The sequence below is a fragment of the Macadamia integrifolia genome, chromosome 14 (assembly GCF_013358625.1).
Source record: "Macadamia integrifolia cultivar HAES 741 chromosome 14, SCU_Mint_v3, whole genome shotgun sequence".
In the NCBI taxonomy this organism is placed as follows: Eukaryota; Viridiplantae; Streptophyta; class Magnoliopsida; order Proteales; family Proteaceae; genus Macadamia; species Macadamia integrifolia.
The window spans coordinates 386,017-386,586 of NC_056570.1; positions in this window are offsets into that span (position 1 = coordinate 386,017).

The window sequence follows — 570 nt, forward strand, 5'->3', positions numbered from 1 at the left end:
CACTGCCTCTGTCGGAAGGAATTTGTTTGCACACTACACCAATGGTAGTCTTGAAGAAAACATCATTCATATAAGGTTCAAATATTCAGAGCAAGAGGAAGAGAAAAAAATAATAAAAGAAATCCATATGAGAGTGACAGTCTTTTGACCAAAAATAAATTTCCTAAGCACATGAACACTCGGATGACAATCCCGTACGCTGCTTTGTATGTTGCAGACGCATCCAAATCTAATTGATTGCAGTATATATTCTGTTTTTTAAGAAATGAGACAGTAGTACCTTTAGACAGATACAAAGGATTCAAGCTTTTAATGGGGAGGATACTCAAGCAAAGGTTGGCAATTCAATGTCTTCCATTCAATTGCTCCCATCTATTCCAATTATTCAATTCATTAGAAGGCGAGTCAGTAGATTTAGGAGGTCAGTTCTGTCCCGTGGAGAGGGGCAGTGGGTAGAGGCAAGCGACGGAGGTAAGGCTCGTTCACCAAAAAAAAAAAAAAAAGCAACGGAGTTGAGGCCTGTTCCTCGGTGCAACGCTTGGATTGTACATTGTGACCTAGTGGTTGGAA